Raw genomic sequence first — 23,008 nt, 5'->3', positions numbered from 1 at the left:
ACTCAAAATTCTTCCAAGGATTATATGAATTTTAGCAGATTATATGAATTCTTAGTAGATTCAACAATATACTAGAGAAACATAAATTGTTCATGGGCATATATAATTGATATATAAAAATATATATATATAAAATGGTCAAGCCAACATAATAAAAATGTCATAATTACCTAAATCACTTTATTTAGGAATATAGTAATCAATTCCCTAAAGAATAAATTACAGTAAAAGTTAAGAATCTCAAGGATAATAATGGAAGAAAAGTATAAAGGAAAGGGATCTGATCTATAAGTACCAGATCTCAAACAGTATAACAGAATAGTAATCCCCAAAATGACTTGTATTGGTCCAAAGAAGGGGAAAGTAGATCAATGGAACAAATCAGGTACACAACACAATATAAACAGTGAAAAGTGTTTCATAAAGCTATAGACTCCAGAATTTCTGGGAAAATTGAACAGCAGTATGGCAGAAATTTGCCAATATTTTCCCAAAGGCTATATGATGAACAGATATAGTTTCTGGTTTTGTTTATATAGATTTCAAAAAATATATCAAATCCTCCCCTCTTAACTTTCCTGTATCAAAACTTATCACCCTAAACTATTCTCTCACACTCTCATATTTAATCTGTTGCCATGGTCTGTCATTTATATTCTTAAAATTTCTCATATATGCCATCTCTTTGGACACTGTAACCACATGATGCAAGCATCTACATACACAGTAAGTGGCAGAATCCAAACTCTACTTCAGGTCTTTTGATTTCAAGATCATCACACTATAATTAAGTTTTCTTTTCTTAATAAGCTGAAGCACCTTAAGGATAATCTTATTTTTATCTCTACTCCCATTTTCAAAAGGAAAAGACAAAGAAAATAAAATGTACAATTGCATAGATGGGTGCCAATATAAAAGAAGGTATATAGTTTGACTTTTTTTTTTTTCTCTTCAAAGGAGAAAAATGCTGATTGCATGGCAGAAAGGGTAAGCAATGTTTCTTTAGCAATGTGTAAAAGAACAACATTTTCAATTTAAAAAAAAAAACACAATTTATGAAACTGAATACTTCTAAACTCTACTAAAACAATAAGAAATAAAATCTTTTAACTTTTTGCAGAAAAAATTACATTTATCAATATTTATTCTAAAATGAGTTAACTAACCATAGTTACTTTGCTCTGCTTGCTATATTTTCCAATACTTAAGTCTAATAGAATTAGACTTAAATTGCACTTAATTTGATAAATATTACACATGTTTAATAATAACAATATGTAGGTGACACTTAAGTCTTTTGCATTTGTAATTTAAAAATAACTTCATTTTGGAGACAAAAATTTTAAAGATGTCATCATTATATAATGGTTTTTATATTCTAGATTTTTTGTAATGATCAATTAAGTTTATTTCAAAATTTGGCAAAGATTTTCTTTAAGAAACAAGAATTTTAGCTTTCTTTAGGAAAAGCTTCTTAATAGCTATACTTTTTATAACTGTAGATAAGTAGGAGTTCACTAAAGAAAGGGTGATAATTGATTCTTCCATCTTATTTATTTTTATGTCCACATGAAATTATTTGGAAATGAAAAACAATTTTCACCAAAAAATGAAGCAACAGAATAAACATTCATTATTATTTTGTTATTTTGAATGTATTAGTTCGTCGTCGAGACACAGAATTTTGACTGTTTATCCTTCACTTCTAGAAAACAAGAACTTATTTTTTATGTATCCTTTGATATTAATAAGATGGCAACAAAATAAATTGGTTCTCTTTAAAAAAAAAAAAAACTATCTAAAATAATAACAAAAGTATTGCTATTTAGATGAACTGAAAAAATTACAGCCAGCCACAATCAACAGTCTTCTCCCTTTTAAAGCTAAAATGTTTGATGCAGCTAAGTGGCCCAATAGATAGAGCATCAGTTGTGAAGTCAGAACACTTATTAGCTGTGTGTCGGGGGCAAGTCACTTATCCCTAATTGCCTCAGAACAAAAAATATCAAAAAAATAAAAATACAGCTAAAATGTTTAAATTTTTTTTTTTCAAATAAACTGATCTATTGTCAGAATTTTAATGTAGTTTGCTTTCTGTAATTATTTATCTTGGGAATTGAATGAATAAATGAAAAAATATTTTAAAAGCATTTACTACTGCCAAATACTGCTAAGCACTTAAGACATAAAGAGAAAAAAACAAGATACTCTCCTGCTTATAAGGAGCTCACAGTCCAATTGGGGATAATGACATAGAAAACAAAGTTCAGCTTCAAGGTAAGTGGAAAGGCCCAGAATCTTAAAAAATACAGAAGTGAGATGAACATGTCTTGAGATGGGAGTGTTCCTTGTTCCAGGAACAAGCAAGGCAGCCAATGTTACTGAAATGAAGGGAGAAATAAGGACAAGTAGGTTTAGAAAGGTTTTGAATGCCAAAAGATTTTAGATTTCATCCTGAAAAGTAATAAGAAGCCAAAGAAGTGGATTGAATAGGGCAAGAGGATAAGTTCAATCTTGTGCTTTAGGAAGTTCAATTTGAAAGCTAAGCTGAAGATGGGCTGGAGCAGGGAGAGACATGGCAGTGAGCTTAACCAGTAGGCTATACATATATAATAATATAATAAAATATATAAATTATCATAATTTATTATAATAGTGTCTCAGACAAAATAATTTATTACTAAACATTTGGCATTCTAACCACAATTACAGTAACATCCTAGATCCCACCCTGGTACTTCAATTATCAAATGAGGTAATATCAGTAAAAACTGAGTATTTGAAACAGACTAGGCACCATATAAATTATATTTATTTCCTTCCTTCCTTTTAGTGAAGAAAGGAGTGAGGAGATGAAGAGAGAGAGAGAGAGAGAGAGAGAGAGAGAGAGAGAGAGAGAGAGAGAGAGAGAGAGAGAGAGAGAGAGAGAGAGAGAGAGAGAGAGAGAGAGAGAGGAGAGAGGGAAAGGGAGAGGGAGAGGGAGAGGGAGGGAGGGAGGGAGAGAGGGAAAGGGAGAGGGAGAGGGAGAGGGAGAGGGAGAGGGAGAGGGAGGGAGGGAGGGAGAGAGAGAGAGAGAGAGAGAGAGAGAGAGAGAGAGAGAGAGAGAGAGAGAAGGGGGAATTGAAGAAAAGGGAAAGGGAGGAAAAAAGAAAGGGAAGAAAAGGTGGGGGAGGGGGAAGAAGGGGAAAAGAGTACAACAAGCAATGAAAACTCTGCCATTGAACCAGGCAGGCTGGAAAATTGTGTACATAGTTGTCCTCCAAAATCAATTCTGCCACCAGGAGGGTGAATTACTTGAAATTCCCCTGACTGGAAAATATCTAAATATATGTAGTAAATCTCTATAAAAGGAAAGCTAAATTCTTAGGGTTATAAAAAGTCAATAAACTTAGTAATAGTTTTATGCTGTTGGCAAAATATATAGAAAGAAAAGTCTATGACATACAAATCCAAACATAAATTGATGGCAACAAAATGGTTCAGGGAAAAAAAAACATTGCATTAGAGTCTGATTCAACTTTCACTACCTGTAGAACTACCCTACCTGTAGAACTACCCTACACTGGGCAATTTGCTTCACACCTCACTGAGCCTCAACCTCATTTCTCAAAACAAGGGGCTAAAATTAGATGGATCTCTTCAGTTCCTTCCAACTCTAAATCTAGAACACTATTTGAATCAATAATTCAAATTAACAAACTATTAAATTTCTACTGCCAGAAAAGCTCTGTGTTAGGAATAGTAGCTAAACAAAAGTAAATCAGAAAAGTTACCTGATTCTGAAGTTTATAATTTGTAAAATTTACTTATTTCCCCAGAGAACACAATTAAAACCCTACCTTGAATTCATCTTAAAGAAAGTGCACACCAAAATATCTTCCAATGAAACTACACTATTAGTTGATTCCCTAAACTCAAAATTTTATCTCCTCTTATAGTGAATTCCTTAGGTGTGGAATGTGCTCCTTTCTCAAATGGATCTATCAAATACATCTCCTTAGTAAAAGTTCAGTTTAAATTTCATCTCTTCCATGAAGTATTCCCAGCTGTCAACTAACTGCTCATATTACAGCTCAGATTATACTTATCAGTAGGCATGCTCTATGTGTCACCTCACCCATGAAATGTAAGCTCCCTAAGGACAAGTATTCTTTGTGTGTGTGTATGTATGTGTCTTTAAATAATCTATACAAAGTAATCCACCTTGCAAAGAGTAACTGTTTACAAATGTTTCTTATAATTTCCTTTAGATAGGGGAGGATTTGGATTCCAATTCACTTTACTTTCCATTTGAAGCTCTGGTTGGTTTCAGCTTCACTAATAAAATGCCTCTGTGAGGGGATCCTAGCTAGTGTCCCTGAATCCCCGGCAGCCCCCTTAGCTTCCCTTTGTGTGTTGGTCTTTTCCAGTAAGTTCCTAAAAGGCAGAAATTGTCTTTTTTTAATTTATATTACTAGGGCTTGGCACAGTATCTTACATACAGTAAAATGGTTTAAAAGTACTTATTGAAGGAGAGGATTCTGGGAATATGCGGAATAGGTCAGTAAATTTCAAGCTTTCCAGACTTCCCCCACAAATAAAACAAATTTGTGCCTCAGGAGAAACAGACTGGTGAAAAATTAGACTTGGGACAAAACGGGTCTGGTACAACCCAAAAAGAGCCAAAGAGCCTAAGCCGGAGATACTGTAAAGTGCAAAAACCTCCAGGCTAGCTCCATAGAAACACCAAGTGAGGAGTTCTGGAGCTGGCTGGGCTTGAGAGGAACCTCAGCAAGAACCAGAGATTTTCATCTCCTGGACAGTGCATCGAGTCTGGATTCTGAGTTTGGGAAGAGTGGGTGAACCTCAACTGAATAGGAACACCACATGGAGTGAATGCAGAGGAGCAGAGGAGCAGAGGAGCAGAGGTAGTGAGGCATGCTGGCTGTGGGAAGCTCTTGGTTTCGAGTTCCAAGTCAGAGTGCAGAGCTAAAGTTAGAGGTTACACACACACACACACACACACACACACACACACACACACACACACACACACACACACACACACGATTAGAGGTACTTACACTAATACTTCTCTAATTCTTCATTAAAAAAAGAAATAAAGAAATGTATTAGCAAAGAAGAACACAACCATAGAAACTTACCAAGGGAAAAAGAGAATTTATAGAAGAACTCAAAAAAAGAATTTAAAAACCAAATGAGAGACATTGAGGAAAATCTAAAACTAAAACTAAAAATCATACAAGAAAAACAAGATGATGAAAAAGTTATCCAACTAGACAAGGAGATACAGAATCTTAAGAGACAAAAATAAACTCTCTGAAAATTAGAACTGGAAAAGGGGAAGCCAGTGAAGCTGTAAAAGGCCAAGAAATAACAAAACAGAATATAAAGAATGGAAAATAGAATAGAATATGAAACATGTTTATTTTTTATCTTAAGTGACTTGCCCAGGGTCACATAGCTAGAAAGTGTTAAATGAGGCTGCGTTTGAACTGGAATCTACCACTATGCCTTCTAGCTGTTCTACGTGACATCTAAGAAAAATGAACAGATCTGGAGAGACAATATAAGAATAATTGGACTACTTGAAAGAACCTTGACACAATAATGCAAGAAATAATACAAGAAAAATGCCCTGGATTGATAGAACATGTGAGGAAAGTAGAAAACAAATACACACATCAAAGAGATCCTTTGTGGAAAACACACAGGAATATTATTTACAAACTTCAAAACCCCCAGATCAAAGAGAAAAATTTGCAAGAAACAAGAAAAAAAAATTCAAATATGCTGGATGGAAGCTACGATTAGAATTATACAGGATTTATCATACCAGCCACAATTAAAAAAAAAAAAAAAAACCCACAGAACCTAGAATTATATATAGTGTCAATCAAAAGAACTAGGTCCGCAGAAAAAAAATATCATGTCTAGCAAAATTGTCTATAATATTGAATGAAAAAAAAAGAACATTCAATGAATTTGCCTAATTTTAGAACTTTCAATCAAACCTGAACTCAATAGAAAATATAATATTTAAGAGCCAATATCAAAGATCACTTTCATAGAATTTAACATGGAATTTTAAATTGTTTATATGTTTCTTACATGGCAATGTATACTATAGGCTTAAAATGACATCAGCAATTGGGTAACTCAACAAAAAGATTGGGGCAGAATAAAGAAAAATAATAATGTTATACAAATAATGTGCAGAGAAAAATTAAGACACAGACATTAAAGGAAAGAGGAGGGCCCATAGTTCTGAAAACCCTAATGGGCTATTGGGCACATGACAACGTTCTCTTTTGTTTTGCTTTTCTTTTTTTTTTTTTTTTTAATTCTTTTTTTTTCCCAGTAAAATATAAAATGTGTAAAGTGTTTATTGAATTGAACTTAAGCTTCCTAACTTATTCAGCACATACCTAAAAGTGTTTTGTGCATAGAAGATACCTAGAAGAATTCAAGAAATTCTTGAATTATTTGAATAATTTACTAGGTAAATTAAAATACTTCACCCACGGACCTGATAAAAATAATAAAAATAGTGATGTCAAAACTCAAATAGAAACCAGGCCACTAAATAGTACATAAGGATCCCTATAGGCTGAATATTGACTTAGAAAATATTAACATTGTTTCCCCATACTTTTACTTGTAAAACATTTCCCAATTATAACCTGATTCAGGCCCCAGAATATTGCAGATTATGTTCGATAACTCAGTTTTAAACAATTAAAGCTTACAAAACTTCTAATAATTTAAGAAAGCCAGGCATAGAATTTAAGCACTGGGGATAAAAAAATACAAAAGTACTGGCTCTCAAGGATTTTACCTTCTCATGGAAAAACAACATGTAAACTATGTAGATGTGAATTACCTAAGAATAAATAAAAGACACACTGAAAAGGGAAGATATTAATAGTTTGAGGGAATGAGGGAAGAGGGAAATATGGGAACAAGAACTGCCTAACCTTGCCTTTCTTCATTCCAGCCCTGCTCTCTCCCCCCCCCCACCTCTAGTTGGGATCTCAGCAAAGTCTTGAAGGAAGCTTGGGTGATTAAGAGAAGAATGTATATCCCAAAAAGATCATAAAAAAGGGAAAAGGACCCACATGTGCAAAAAAATGTTTATGGCAGTCCTTTTTACAGTGGCAAGATACTGGAAACTGAGTGGATGCCACCAGTTGGGGAATGGTTGAATAAGCTATTATATGAATGTTATGGAATTATCTAAGAAACGATCAGCAGGATGATTTTACAGAAGACTGGGTGCTAAGTGAAGTGAGTAGAACCAGGATCATTGTCCATGGCAGCAGCAAGATTATACGAAGATAAATTCTGATGAATGTAGCTCTTTTCAACAGATGATTCAAGATCAGTTCCAATGATCTTATGATGAAGAGAGACATCTATACCCAGAGAGAGGATTGTGGATACTGAGTGTGGATCATAACATAATATTTTGCTTTCTTTCTAATTTTTTTTTCTTTTTTGATCTGATATTTCTTGTGCAGCACGATAATTGTAGAAATATGAATTGAAGAATTGTACATATTTATCATATATTGAATTACTTGCCATCTAGGGGACAAGGTTGGGAGAAGGAAGAGAAAAAATTTGGAACACAAGATTTTGCAAGGGTGAATGTTGAAAATTATCTATGCATATGTTTCAAAAATAAAAAGCTTAAATAAATAAATAAAAGAATAAGGATATTATACCCAAAATACTTTTCTTAAAAATGTTGAACATCTGGAAAATCTAACCTTCTGTAAATTCATGTAAAAATTCTGACATTTGTCAGGAAACATTTGTCATTCAATAAATATTTACCAAGCAGCAGATGTTAGCCTGTTCTCAAGGAGCTTACAGATTACAGGGGAGACAACATGCAAACAACTCTACACAGACAAGACATACACAAGATAATTAGAGATAATCAATAGAAGGAAGGCACTAGAATTAAAGAGGATTGAGAAAGGCTTCTAGAAAAGTGTGAACTTTGGCCCTTGAAGGAAACTATGAGGTAAATAAAAGGAAGAACATGGAGGCATTGAGGACAACCAATGAAAATGCTCAGTCACAAGATGACAAGAATATTTTGTGTGGTGAACAACAAGGAAACCAGCTGACACTAGATGACAAGCAGGGGGAAGTAAGGTGTAAGAAAACTGGAAAAGTTGCAAAGGTTCAGGTTGAAGCTCTCTAAGAATTCACTCTACTTTATTTTTATGTTTTATAGGGCTTTATTAATTTTATAAAAGATGTTATCTATAATAGATATTGAATACCTACCTGAATTAAAAGACCCAAGGCATATTGGGCAAAACTTTTTGAATGTCCAGAGAAAGAAAAACATAAAGGTCAAGAGTCTTGAATTCATGATGTGAAGATTGGTCGGAAGAACGAAGGATAGTAATAAGATCAGAAGATTCAGGCAAAACATATTTATCTTCAAGAATCTGAAAGGCTGTCAGCAGAGAGAAAGGATCAGACCCCAAAGGGTAGAAAACAAGCAGCAATGAGTGAGAGTTGCAAAGAATTAAATTTAGGCTTTATGATTAAAAAAAAAAAATCCTAATTAGACCAGTCAAAAATGGAATGGAATATCTAAGGAGGTAATGAGTTTCCCCTTCTTCCTAGAGGTCTTCAAGGAGAGTAGAAATGATCACTTGTCAAGCATGACACAGTGGAGATTTCTTTCTTGTAAGAGATAAACTAGAATGCCTTGAGGATCCTTTCCAACTCTCAGATTCTACAATTGGTCATTTTATTTTATACTTTATAGTCCTGCTTTGATGATGCCTTATAGCATAGTATGGAAATGGCTTGGGTTCACAAAGACTATGTCAATGAAACATGCTTTGATACTACTGAAAAAGGTTTCAAATACAAGCCTGGCAATGGAGTATGTGGTGCCTATTATAAAAGTGCCAGGCTAGTCAAGTTTTAAAAAACTTTTAAAGAGTCAAAAGGCTAGTTATCAGATGTCATTTTTGAGATCTACAAAATCTTATAAAACTATCTAAGGCTTAGGAAAATCATAATCTGAATTAGTGAGAGTACACAATATTTTTGATTGAAATATTAAATAGGTATCTGGCTCTAGCATCTCATTTTTTATTTTACTGCCTGTCAATAAGTTATAATCATGAAGTTTGATTGCTTCTTCTGGGCATTTGTTCAAGCACCTATGGATACTATAGAATACACAGATTCTTATACTTTCTATAATTCCTACAGCACCTACCATAATACTGGGTACATAGGAAAAAGGAAAAAAATATTCACAATTCCATGACCAGTTCCAATTTCTGACCTTAAGAGGCAAACTCTCTCAGGAAAATATCTCGAGTCCAATGGGTATTACACACATTTTTTCTTCACCATAATTTTCCTAAAATGAAGTAAATGAAGCTCTTCTAATATCTGTGGGCAATTCTTATGTAAAAGGATTTTAGAACATCTCAGTAGTGTTTGGAAATGCATATTAATTTGACAGTATTTGTAAATATTTAGGTCCTCTGCTCCGCCCCCACAAAATAATCTGCAGAGTAGAAATGCTTCCATACACTAAAGCTCACTTCTCATTTTGCTGAGGGAGAAAAAAGGAAATAGCTTTAATGTTTATTGAAATATATACAGATTTTATAATAATCCCTCAGAATTGAATATAAACAAATTTATTAATTTTTCCAAACTTTTGAAATTTTTTTTACCTTTTTTATTCTTACTTTCTATTGTACTGCCTTTCAAAGAGCCATTTCTTATTTAATAGATTTTTTTTTAAAGGAAGTAAAAATTCAGCATAGCAAAACTACCTATCAAAAACAAAACAAAAAAATCCTGACTAAAATATAGTGTTCTATGCCCATCATTCTGTTTCTTTTCAAAGAAATGAATTAGGTGCTTCCTCAAATCTCTTGTGACCAAACTTTGTAATTATAAATTCAAAGCATCATTTTATGCTTTTCATTTGCATTTTTGGAGTCATTATGTATAGCTTAACAGCATTTACTTCAAATTGTGTTTGTATAAATTCTCATGTTTCTCTATATTCATCATAATTCATAATTTCTTACAGCATTGTATTCCATATTATATTTAGGAATCACAATTTGTTTAGCAATTCCATAAGCGACATGTATCTAAATTTGTTTCTAGTCTTTTGCTGGTACAAAATGTTTTGGCATATGAGAATAAGGTTCGTAAATTATTTTGTTCTTACCATATATTCATGGTAATGGAATTTCTTTGTCTAATTATAAACTGCTTTCTAGAAAAGCTGAAACCAATATACAACTCCACCAAAAATTGTTACCTTTCCATTATACCATATAAACTATTGATACTTACCAAAACATTTATTTAATCTACAGAATTTAGTCTAGCCCCCGCAAAACTTAAGTCCAGCCTAAAAAAGTTCAGTGCCAAGTTTCTGGATCAACGTTCTTAATTATAATTCTGACTCATTTGAAATCTAATTTTTAGATCTGATAAGACAATGAGTATTTTCTGGCTAATTTAGACAGAATCTGAAATTTCTGAAGATCTTCCCTAACTACACATTAGTATGATTCAGGAAAAAATGACAGAAAACTACAGAATTTCAAAGATGGAAGGAACCTGTGAATATTTTACAAAGTGAGGCCAGCTGGAGTTACAAAGCTGAGCCCAAGTCTCACCTCTATTTACATCAATATTGCTTCTTTCTACTTTTAAATATTTCTATTTATAACAGATGATCATGAGGGGAAAAATATTAAAATTTTAGTTTCTCTTCAAAAATACTATGTCATTCCTGAGAAAGTCAGAAATCAGTAATGTTCCTTTAAGACATTTATAAGAATCTATTTTCATAGTAAAGCATCCTTACCCAATAAAAATTACTGATGCTTATGATGAAAGTAATACTAGTTTTTTTGTTTGTTTTTCCTAAAAACTGATCTCCATAGTGCAGCTTTAAAAACAGCAGATATTTAAAACAAATTGTTATGTATATTAGTAGAAAATGCATCTTATGAGGTTTCTGTCAACAATCCATTCTCCCAGGACTTTGTTTTTACCTACTCCATTCCACTCCCCTTTAATCTTCCCACTAGACAGATCCTGTGAATAATTACATGCTACTTCAACAAGAAAATCAGAAAAACTTTCTTCTCCCATCTTAAAAACATTTCTTTTCATAAAAGATATGGGTCTTTATTATTATTAATGTACTGGCAAACTTTAATATTATCAAATAAAGTTTATATTCCAATGCTTTTGCTTTTATACTTTTTACCAGGACAAAGAAGAAAAAAAAAAAAAAAAAAAAAAAAAAAAAAAACTAAGGGGAGAGAAGAAGCAAAAGGAGTCCTGAGTAAAGATTCCCTTCACTTGAACCACACTGATTTTTAAGGTTGGATTTCCATATACCAATAAAATGGTTCCTAGATTCACAACTCCCCAAAGTCTCAAAATGTTTTGCCAATTCATTCTATACAAACCTAGATAATCTTTCATATTTACATAGTCCATAAAAACAATACTTGTCTATCCTAAAATTTAAATATCATGCTTAGTCTAAAAAGTCATTATCATAAAAGGCATACATAAAACATGCCTATGAGGCATCAATATCAACGCACTTGTATTGATGTCAATGTACCACACCAACAAGTGTGACATATCTATCATCTATTTCCACTCTTCTTTTCGAGTCTAACAGAATCAATATCACTCCCCTCTCAACACTACTAGCTCTAGCTTCAAACTTAAATGGTCACTCTCTTTGGATAGATTTAACCAAAAGAGTTGTGATATGTATAGAAGATTACAGTAGGAAAAAGTTTTAAGAAGAAAAACAAGTTGAACTGATAATAATTAAGTTGACTTAGTACATTCACACACACCAAGGATGCTACAGTTAAAATATTAATACTAGTATCATCTCAGAAGTATCAGTTTTTCAATGGCAGAGTCTGGAATTGGTCAAATAGTATCACTCCATAAGGATATGATGACCATTTCCTCTAATCCCAGTTTTAACTGAAGAGTATTTATTAAGCCCTTAAAAGGGCTTAATAAGGAATTTAGAATGCATATTTTCAGTGCCTAGCAAGAATGCAAAAACTCCAAAATTACTGTTCTAAAGAAGCTTACATTCTATTAGCTGAATTATAATTATCTTTACTATATATTGGTATACAAGTTTTTCTCTTCTGACAATATGTAAAATTTAACAATGTTGTCAAAATTAAGAACATTGGAAAAGATACTACTATCATTACTTCATTATTTACAATAAATTAGTAAAAGTCTTTACTGCTCCTTGGGAGTGTGTGAGAGTAAAGAGAAGGGAAAGGCTATGGTCAGAGAGTTTGAACATTTGGATATAGGAGAGCTGGAATTTATATTAGGATGGGCAATGGAACTATCTGTTGGAGAATTCCAATTTTCGGATGAGGTTGGGAAAAATTATCTATTAGAATTCTGATCTCTGAACTTTGTGGAGTCCATATAGCAAAGCAACAAGTTACCAGACTCCAAATTTAATTCAAGCACTGCAATAAAAAAATTTACAAGTACACGCCTGATACACATTCATGTATTTATAAATTATATAAATATACTAGTATACAATCAATTGTACTGTATTACTAACAATTATATATAAATTAGTCATGAAACTTACACAAAGAAAATTAACAAAGAATGGACTAAAAGTCCATTTTAAAACTTTTTTTACAGTAAGGCAAATATTTGTCTTAATTTTTATTTTCATTCCAATAGGCACATATATTTTAGTGAAAGCAATTATGATTAAATATTTGATTTTTTTAAATCTTGGTTTATGATACAGAATTCAAAAGTCTGATTCTAAGTTCAGTTTGTTTTTTGTCAGTTTACAAACTGTGTTCAGTCATTCTGCAAGATTATCAAAAAGTTTCAAAAAATACTTATTCAACATCTATAGTTCCAAATTTAAGAATCCCAAATTTATCCATCAATCCTGCAAAGGTTTGTTTCAATTTGGCCTGTGTGTTGTTACAGTTCTTGAAGTCAATCAATTGTAGTATTTGCAAACTACAAGTGGAAGATGTATATTTATATTTTTAGCAAAGGAGTTCAAAAGACACTTAAACTGTTCACCTGGAAGATTTTCATATAGATTAGAAAGTTCTTTTTACATTTAAAAAAAAAAAAAAGTGTACAGATTTTTTTTGGGGGGAGGAAGGGGGTGAAGAACCTGTGACTTCTACTGGGGAGCTTCTATATAAGGAACTTGCTCTACCAATGCACCTAGATTAGAACATGCTCTACCAATGCAGAAAGTATCCTTCTTTCCAATTTATAGTCTTAGAGAAATGGTTAAAGCACTGGGAGGCTAGCTAAAGGACTGGTCTAGGGTCACACAGCCATTTTATGTTAGATATGGAACCTGGAACTAAAATACCTTCCTAAGTTACTGGCCAACTCAAGAGAAAAGATATGAGCTTTTATTGGTAACATGAAAAATTTAGTTTTTAAATATTTTAAACTTTTTTGGCTGCTTTCTTGCCAGATTTTTTTTTAACCTCATGATTAATATTATCCTTAATCCACAACTTCTTTGTACTTATCTTTTTAGGCCATGTATACATTTTTTTCAGCATTAATCATGTTAAAATTTAAGAACATAACCCACAAATTTCCTTGCTAGGCACGTGCAAATTGCAATACTTTAAAGTGCTGAAAGAGACTGAAAAGGAGGAGTGTCAATCTGTATATTAAAAATAAACAGAAATAGACATTCTAATATTTTTCTGTATTCCAATAACTCTGCATTCCACAGAGTCTTCAAAAAGAAGACCTACTTCAAATCTGGCCTCAAGACACTTAATACTTACTAGCTATGTGACCCTGGACAAATCACTTAACCCCAATTGCCTCACCAAAAAGACCATCACTAACAAGAAGGAAACCTAAAAACTAGTCATTTCAGTAAGAAGGGAGTGTGTTCCCAAGAATGGGAGTCAGAAAACAAAGAAATTATAGTTAAAAATCTAACTTGAAGCATACATTTTAACCAGAAAGAAATAAGAATGTTTGAATAGGAGGTTGAGGGGAAGGGGAGAAAAAGAGTATTAGGAATGATCCATGAGTCATTTTACAACTAAGCCTCAATATTCAATTTACTTGTGCATCCCATGCATCCCACAGGCATCTTTCTCACCCTATAATCCAAAAGTTTAATTATTTTTCTAAATCATTGATAAGGGAAATGCTAATTAAAAATGACCTTGAGGTCCTATAGCTCTTACCCATGTTGGGCAAAAATAACAAAAGAAAAGGGCAATAGCTCCAAGTCTAGTGGAAGGAGAGATACACTACGGATAGAATTATTGAATTCCAATCATTTTGGAAAGTAATTTGGTAACTAATCCAAAGAAGTAACTTGTGGCTAATCCTTGACCCAAGAATACCATTACAAGGTATGTATTTCAAAAAGTCAAAACCATTAGGGTTTTTTGGGGAAAAAAGAAGTCCATAAGCACAAAAATACTTTTGCAAGCAGCAACACCTTTTATGTTACAAAGCCCTGGAAAAAGTGGATGCCCATCAAGTGGGAAATAGAAGAATAAATTATGGTAAATGAATGTAATCGAATATTGTTCTATTAAAAAAAAAAATGGATTCAGAGAAACCATTGAAGACTTGTATGCAAAGAGAAGTGAACAGAACAATGAGATCCATTCATACCATTACTACAAATTTAATGTAACTTCTTAACACAAGTTTGGTTTTCATATAGAATCTTACTTTCTAGTCTTTGTATGGTGAAATGTTCTTGTTTGTTAGATTATAAAAAATTAATCTAAAAAATAAATTTGATATCCTAACGCAGCAGCACTGACTTTGTAACTAAAGTTTTCTGGCATACAAAAATTAAAACAATACTAGCTCCAACACTAGTTATTTTCTTTTCCTTTCTGCTTCTTTTAAAGCTTCTTTGGTTAACTCTCCCTTTGAGCTATATCAGAAGGTAGATAATGTCACAGTCACCCAGCAGCTGCAGTTGAAACGCAGACCTCCAATCCTAGAGCAGCTGACAGGGAAAAAGGGGTAAATAATACATGCTTCAAATTTGATACACAATGCAAAAATGACACAGACAAATTAACTGAAAGTCAAAGACTAAAAAAAAAGCAAAAAAGCAAAAAAACCTTCCAAAGAAGAAAAGAAATAGGGAAGGGATGGAAGCATAGGATCATTTGCTCAGCCCCTTAAATTCAAGTGAATCTAGGAGGGAGAGAGGCAAATGGCCCTTACAGCAATGGAATTCTATAGTTCAGCTACAATTTATTTATGACGCTATTTATAAATTCTGCAAACTCAAAATTTCAAATCTACATGAATGAAGGATAAGTATAATGCTAAAGACCAACATTCCAAAGAAAATGGTGTTGTGCACTATACAAATGAAATAAAATATACATGGTCTCTCCATGCTAAGAAGGATAAAATACATTACATATGAGGGGGCAAATACTAGGTATATATACAAAACAAATTAATTTGGTTATTTTAAAGATTTGAATTATGTCCAAATTATGAATAGATTGATTTTTTCAAGTATGAATTGATATGAAATCAATAAAGTAATATAAATATAGTTAAGAGTACTAGATTTACAATTCCAATTGTTCAATAATGAAGAGAACCAGCTACACCCAGCACTGGGAAATGAGTGTGGACCACAACATAGCATTTCCATTCCTTCTGTTATTGATTGCTTGCATTTTTGTTTTCCTTCTCAGGTTATTTTTACCTTATTTCTAAATCCGATTTTTCTCGTGCAGCAAGATAACTGTATAAATATGTATACATATATTGCATTTAACATATACTTTAACATATTTAACATGTATTGGTCTACCTGTCATCTAGTGGAGGGGTGGGGGGAAGGAGGGGAAAAGTTGGAACAGAAGGTTTTGCAAAGGTCAATGCTGAAAAAATTACCCATGCATATGGCTTGTAAATAAAAAGATATAATAATAATAATAATAATAATAATAATAATAATAAAAAGAGTACTAGATTTAGTAAACCATTTATTTACATTTTCTATTATAAGAAGTCATTAAATAAGTCCCAAACAGCAACCTTGCTCACATGAAATAATCTCATTTGGAAGACATGAGAATTTGACAACCATACCACCCATATAGCTCTCATATATTCCCATTCTTTTCTGTTGAGAATTATGTATGTCACACATATATATATATATATATATATATATATATATATATATATATATATATATATATATATATATGCAAAATTTGATAATTTCCTAGAAGCAGCCTAGATATCAATAGCCAAATGGAATTTCTCTCAAATTTTCTGGAGTTGCCACATTCTACAGTTGTTTGCTTTTGTGATATAACCCACCGTTTTAAAAATTAGTATAAGACCTATGTTAATATATACATAAACATTTAAAATTAGTACTAAAGGAAAACAGATAATAGTTATGCTTGCTTTTTGAAAAGCAAAAAAAGCTATTAAAAGAGAAAAATGGAAAAAGGAAAATTCCTTAACTCCAATAGTTTATTAAACATCAAGAAAAATTTCATTCAAAAAATGACAGTATTCTGTGAAAATGAAAGTTTAACAATTAGAAACTATGGTTAAGATATTTTTCATTAAACAAATACTGATTAAGTACTTCTTATGTATATGATATTGTTATGGCTACAATGAAGAGATACAAAAATAAGACAATAAAACACCATCTCTGTTCTCAAAAACATGTTGTAGAGGCATAAATACTTTTATTTACAGAAAATTAAACATACAAGTAACTTGAACAGTATTAGGTACATAAGACAAAATTTTGAGAACTTGCCTTTACTTTCATGATCATTTAAAAGAACACTAGATTTGGAATCAGAGGATCCTAGAATGTAATCTTGACTCTTCTCCCTTATAAAACAATTTGACTTTGGTACAGTTTTCTTGGGATGGTGGAAAGGTTGAATTAGATACTCTGAACAGCTTTAAATCTATAAGGAAGAATTTCATTTTTTTTTTTAGCTTAATCAGTTTATTTTTTCTCTTTTCAACTAGTTCATAACTTTTTGTTGTTGTTGTTGAGCTTTTTCTTTTAAATAACTATAAATGAATTGAATAGCTATAGAAAAGGGTTGAGTAACTGATCATAGCTAATTCCAGCAGCTCAAAATTGCATTACAGGATCTTAGAATTGAAAAAGACCTCCTTATTTCTGTCAAGGGAACACCTGTGTTAATCTGGTTCATGTCCTTGGAGTATCCTTGAAAGAATTCCTTTTTAAAGAAAACTACACTGGTCAACCTGTCATCTGGGGGAAAGAGAGGAAAAGTTGGAACAAAAGGTTTTGCAATTGTCAATGCTGAAAAATTGCCCATGCACATATCTTGTAAATAAAATGCTACAATAAAAAAATAAATAAATAAAAAAGAAAACTACTAGATTTTAAAGCCCTGTCGTCTCTTAATTGTAATCCTTCTCTGGGAGGAGTTTTTTTGTAGATCTTTTCCTCTGTGAGCAGGTTTCTTGGGAGGCTTCTGGAGCCTCCAGCCAGAGCGAAGGTAGAATCTGGAATCCTCTTCTTCATGAATCCTGGCTCTGAATCTCCTCGAGCTTCCCTGAAGTTCTCTAGGGAAGTCTTGTTCTTCTCCCAATCTAGACCATCTCCTTCTCAACTGCCCTTCTCTTTTATCCTCCCAGAGAATGGGCTTGTGGGAACTCCTTCAACCAATGAACTTGCTTTTTTAAAAGTGTAAACTCCTTTAAAAGTGTAAACTCTGAGCTAGAGAATTGTTTAGACAACCTGAGTTAGCACCTTGTAATCCTAACACTTTCCAATCTTAATTACATATTTCACATGTGTGTGGATACAAAAATATGCGTAGATGGTCCTTCTTTTCCATAGAGATATCAACCAACTTTTCCCCTCACCATTAGGAGTACCAACATGTGTACAAATCACTGAAACAGATGTCAGTATGAGTTCTAAATTAACTTTTTTGTATTATGTAATAAGTCACATATATTAATGAAATACTAGTGTTTAAAATTACTCATACTTTGAAAGACTAAACAATCAAATTTCCCCCCAAAGGTGAGGTGTTAATGTTGCAGTTAAAACATACTAGTTTTAGATTATTTCAGCATAAATCCTTTAAAATATTACAGATATGAAGGAGTTCATTCTGCTAGATAACTAATAAACTCCTTTCAATCTTATACTAGTATAGATTTCAGCTATAAGACCTATCCCCAAAAGAGAAGCCAAAGCTGTAATTTCACTTCAGGAATTGTCTACTTTTGAGCAGAAAGGAGTCAATTTGTGGTTTATGAAGTCAGCAAAAACACTGTGCAAAGTAAAAGTTGTGTTATAATATCATGGTAATTGTGGCCAAAGATCTACTTTTGTTATAGGTCCAACTTCTCTTTTTCCCTGGGGGAAAGTGGGCTAAAATTTCACAGGTGTAGAATCAATCCAAAGAAAACCTTTTTCCAGGTTGTTGATTGGTTTAGAAATTAGAAATTCCTTTTGTAATGGTCAAAAACAAAATTTAGTAAACTTTACAAACATTTCTTTTTCTTGAATCTTTTAACACGACAGGTGTCTGAACTTTCTTTACCAATCTGGCTTATAAATAAGAAAATCTTAGTACGGGAATATTATAGATGATCTAGGAAGCATTCCTAATGCTTAAGAAATCAGACTAAAATACTTATTCTCGCTCTAACTTCAGTTAATATCCAGAGAGATGCATTAATGTAACATATTTCAATGCCGACAGAAATATCAGCCATCATACTACCTATCATTACTATCATAATACCTATGAGTGTCTATGACTATACATTCATTCAACGAACATTAAGCCGGGCTATGCATAAGGTGAGATAGAAACCCGTTCCAGTTCCAGTCCTCCTGAATGCCACCTAAACCATGGCATTCAGCCAAAGCAATGCATAAAGCAAAAGGGCTTGGAATTACATTTACGGTTAGAAACCTATCTTCTCATATCCTGAATTCATTAATTCAAAAATAGTGTTCAAGTGGAGTTTTATTTTTTGCATTAATTATTCATAAATGATCATTCAACAGAGAACCAAGCTGCGCTATATTCCGATCTCTATACAACCAAATCAATTAGAACATAAAAGGGCCAAAACTTTAAAAAGAGAATGGGGGGGGGGGGGGAGAAGCCCACAATCTCTAAATATCGTCTTAAAACATCACCCGCCCCCACTCCCATAAAGCACACCCTGGATACAATGAACAAAAAGAAAACAAAACATATGAAGTTTTCACCTCCCCCTGGGAAATGAAAATATAACTGTGAACACTAAGAAGTGGCCACAACACGGTGAAAACTGGTTCCTGAATGACAACCCCCAGCCCAAAACAAAGGAAAACTTTTGCATGTTGCGGTTTTCAATCAACCCCAGTAAAGGGAGAGGCTCGCCCCAAGCCCGGCGCAGTTGTCACCAGGCATCAGCCAACAGACAGGTCCCCGATCGCACTAAGTCAGGCAGGAGCGCGGCTTCCCTCGCTGGCCGGACCTCGCTTGGGGACCTAAGTTGGGAAGGGGCGCCTCGTAAATGCCCTCCCCTCCCAGCAAGGTTGGCGGCACCGGACCCCGGGGAAGACTGAAGAGTTACATCGCTCCGAGGGCATTAACAGCCAGAGACCAGGCTCTCAGCCCCAACCTGGCGGGCGCCGCGGAGGGAGGGGGACCCGGTCTACCTGGAAGGAAGCGAGACACACCCGCTGGGGGAGGGGAGAGCGGCGGGGGAGCGGCCAGAGAGCAGAGCGGCCCCTCCCCCCAAGCCCGGACCCGGGAAGGGGTACTACCGGGAGAGATAAGTTTCTCCCCAACTTCCAGACGCGAAGCCCGAAGCGAGAAAGGGGGAGCTTCCAAGGGGAGGGGGAAGGAGGCGGCCTCCGAGAGCTGTTGGGGCCTAGCGCTCTCTGGGCTCGGGCGACTTCTTTCCTGGGGAGCTCAGCAAGGAGGGGGGAGGTGGGGAGGGAGGGACTGCCAGGTCTTACCTGCTTTCGGCCCGCTCACATGAGTGTCGGTTGCGGTGGGAGCAGCTTCGGTTGGAAGGTGGAGGGGAGGGAAAACGGAGGCAGGCGAAAGCCGCGGGATCCGGGCGGGCAGCGGGACCTCCCTCTCCCTCCGCCGCCCTCACCGCCTCCTCCACCTCCGTGAGCGCCTGTCGACGGCAGCAGCAACCAGCCCTAGACTCCTTACTTCTCGGAGGAGGGAATTCCCGGGCTCCCCCCACCCCTGACTCTCACTCTCCACCTCTTCTCTCCTCCCCTCTCGCTCGGCTCCGCCTCTCTTACTCTCCTCCCGCCCCTCTTCCTCCTCCTCCTCCTCCTCCTCTTTCTCCTCCTCCTCGGCCGTTGCGGCTACCTGCGCGGGCGAGGGAGGGAGGGAGGGAGGGAGTAAGTCCCGAGGACACCGGAACTCGCACCTCCCCACCCTGCTCTCGTATCCCCCACCTTCCGGCCCCCTGCGGCGGCGCGGGGACACCCCCCCCACTAGTGCCCTCTCTTCGGCCGGGGTCACGCGCCTCTCTCTTCCCTCCCCGGGGGTAGGGGCTGTTGGGCAGCCCCACCCTGCAATCCCCCAGGCTCGGCCTCGGCCAAAACCGTGTCACACATCCTGATCAAACATGGCGGCGTGGTCCCGGGCGGATTCCCGGGGGATGAATAGAGAGCCTAGGCAAAGGAGGCGCTTCTCCGGCCCCCCCCCTTTCCCCGCCCCTCACTAGTGCACCCACAGAGACGGACCGAACTACTTAAGCAGCCGCGGGGAAATTAAGGAGGCGACTAAATTAGCCCCTCCCTTGCCCTAAGAGGGCGACTTCGTGGTTCGGGGCCGGAGGTTTGCGTCGCGGCGGGGTGGGTGGAGGGAGTTTGTTTATGGAAGTCAGTGCATCCAGAACATCCTGCGCTTCAGCCCAAAGCTTTTCCATCCTTTGTCCACGAGACTAAAATTCTCAGCCCAGCCGGATGAGGCAGATGGGCGTTATCGTCGGCGTTCTCGGCCTGCGTTTCCCCTGAGCTCGTCTGCCCTCCCGCAGCGCGCAAATCAGTCCAGAGAGAATGCCTCCCCCCCCCCCCCCCTCCAAGACCGACCCGCCCGGCCTTTCCCGGGGTTTCGCGCTCGCGCGAGGTTCCCTCCATGGCGTGTCCGCGTGCCGCCTGCCCGGGAAGTTCTAAATTCTCCCCAGGCGCTCCCGGAAAGTGCAGGCTCCTGGAGATGTCCTGAAAACCCCCAAGGTCATCCAAGGTTATAGTACAGGTCGCAGGGATTCCCGCTATAAGGGGCCGGAGCAGAGATCTGCCCATTTCACAGTCGAAGAGTGCAAGGGCTTGAGCCCAAGGTTACTCCATTCTCTCTTTACTTCTCTGGGACATATTTAAGCTTTCGTAGTCCGGAGAAATTGGCTAGAAATTGGGAGTTAGAAGAACTGAGTTCTAATATTGATGTACGCATTTACTATAACTGTGTGTCCCTGGTCAAGTCACTGAAACTGCCTCCGTTTCCTCCCTGTTGAATGAGGGAGATGGAATCCGTGAAACTCTAAAGCTGGAACTCGGAGTTTGTGAGCTTGTTGTTAATATATGCACTTTTAAAACTTTTCATTATCATTGGTTTCCTTTGTAGTCCTGTGTATTTTATACATTTGAAAATATTCTGAGAAAGGATTCACAGGCGTCTCCAGACCGTCAAAGTGGTCCGTGACACACACAAAAAGCTGACAAACACATGCTGGGTCTCTTCCAGCTCCGACCTTCTATGAATATTGTGTCTTGTTCTGGTGAAATTATTCCGGTCTTGTCCAGCTCTCAGATTGACTTCCTCTTTGTATTTCCTCTTGGACAGAGTTATCAAGAATCATTCGGGATGGCTGGTTTCCTTTGTGTGTACTGGTGAAAAGTGAAGTTAAGAATATTCAGTAACTTTACTAAATATCAGTGGTATTGTGACTGTATTCTAGGAACTTTGACAGAAAGTTCAAAGATTTAAAAAGAAATCAGTTCAACTGATTTATGGAATGCAATAGATGTTAGGGACACACAGAAAAGAAATGAAGACAAATGCTAAAAATAAAATACCTGAATTTTACATTTATGATTTAAAGGCTCCACCCACCCTTTTTTCGATTTTATTTGTGTGATTTCTTGTTTTTAGTTTTTCTTTAAAAGACTGTATTTGGTCGAGTTGAATATTATTTATCTTAGAAGATAAATTCCAGGAGAGCAGTGGCTTTTTTGACTTAAATTTCTAATGTGATGAGAGCAAAAAATCCTGTGTAGAAAAGCATAATTTTATTTTTTGTTCATGGGAATTTCTATTCTTTCCATCTTCTGAAGGCTTAAAAATTATTCTGAAGCATAACAATTTAAAAATAATGACTTCCTGATTTAACAAGGTGTTGGAAAATGGAGAGTTTCACTTTAGAGTTCCAAAAGTTTTTTTTAATCAATATTTATTAGTGTCTCTTCCGGCTTCTTTTATCCCCTCACCTTGACTCCCACAATCCTCCCCTCCCTTTTGTCTTTCCATCACCTTTGTACAACAGTATCCTAATTCTAAGTAAAAAACAGATCAAATTCTACTACAACAAAAATAACAAAATATAAATACATTTTTTTTTCAAGCCTCAATAAACAACACTTCTTTAGGTAGTCTAAGACTATTAAATTGCTGAGAAAATGATATCCCCATTGATTGATACTCCCCAGCTAGGACTTCCAGATACCAACAAAACTACTGGTTGAGACCCTCTCCCTATTCAATACAAAAGAATTCTAGTGTAACAATAACTTAGAAAATTTCTTTTGAGTTTGATATAAGAAGCCTTGGCAGATCAGTTTACAAAGACTAAACAAAGAGATAGGTTCCTATCTCTTTCCCTTTTTATAGTAACATTAAAATGATATGCTTGTGTTTGTGTA

The 23,008-nt window shown here is 35.5% G+C and overlaps 1 protein-coding gene across 1 annotated transcript in view; it reads right to left on the bottom strand.

Annotated features, from left to right (window-relative positions):
* YES1 (YES proto-oncogene 1, Src family tyrosine kinase) overlaps nucleotides 1–20,335 on the bottom strand; it is an 80,203-nt gene extending 59,868 nt beyond the window's left edge. The window contains exon 1 of the mRNA XM_074276160.1: nucleotides 20,084–20,335. The gene's annotated coding sequence lies outside the window, so the exon portion shown is untranslated. The remainder of the gene's footprint in view (nucleotides 1–20,083) is intronic.
* Between the last annotated feature and the right edge of the window lie 2,673 nt (nucleotides 20,336–23,008).

This window comes from Sminthopsis crassicaudata, chromosome 1 (genome assembly GCF_048593235.1).
Source record: "Sminthopsis crassicaudata isolate SCR6 chromosome 1, ASM4859323v1, whole genome shotgun sequence".
NCBI lineage: Eukaryota > Metazoa > Chordata > Mammalia > Dasyuromorphia > Dasyuridae > Sminthopsis > Sminthopsis crassicaudata.
Note: the sequence above shows the minus strand (reverse complement) of the source record. Positions and strands in the feature narration are given on the sequence as shown.